Below are 923 nucleotides of genomic sequence, written 5' to 3' on the forward strand. Positions count from 1 at the left end.
TAATTTTTTTCTTTAAATAAATAGATTACAAAAACATGGAAAATTCTATTTTCAATAAATTTTTTTATATTAAACACCTTAACTAGACTCTAATTTTAATAAGTCAAATTTGATGTAAATGAGTGTATACATGTTCTAGATTATTCCTCAAGCTCAAAGTGTATGCATGATCTGCTGACGACGATGACCACCTTAGCTTGCTTTTGAATTTCGACAACTGCATTAGAAGGAAGCTGCTGTGTGAATTGGAAATTCAAGTTGACATGCAAGTTGAGCACGAGGAATGATGGTACTGCTGTCCTCGTCTCATCATCATCACATCATATAATCTATATAATTAATTTAATCAATATAATTATACTAATGCTCCAGTTATAGATCATTAATTAATAATTACTATAAGTATACTATATATTATTAGCAGCACAGCCGTTGATGAATATGTTCATGTATAATTGAGTGAGATTTTTCTACCAAAGACTGATTCCCCATTTAAATATATAATATATGTATTCAGATTTGAGTGATGCCTGCTGAATTCAGCAAAGATTCTGTCATTAACTAATTACGCGCTAATGGACAAAACTTTTCAATGCTTTCCTATAGTCAACTGTGCCTCCGAAATAAATTCAAAGAAAACATACTAGAAATTAAATTTCGCAATTGCATCAACAGGCCAATAATAATATTGCAAGCACCTTGCGCATGCTTTTATCCCAAATCTCACATGCAGTGGATGTTTTGTTTAGTTTTTGTAAATTAGAATTAAATTTAATGTAATTATAATAGAATTGGTTGCGATTAAAATTGAGTTTGTTTTATTGTAATTTATGTTTGGATATTTTGATTTAAAAATAATTATAATTGATAAAATATTATTTAAATAATAATGACTAAAATATTTTTAGATGTGAAATTATCAA

Source organism: Arachis ipaensis, chromosome B03, assembly GCF_000816755.2.
Source record: "Arachis ipaensis cultivar K30076 chromosome B03, Araip1.1, whole genome shotgun sequence".
NCBI lineage: Eukaryota > Viridiplantae > Streptophyta > Magnoliopsida > Fabales > Fabaceae > Arachis > Arachis ipaensis.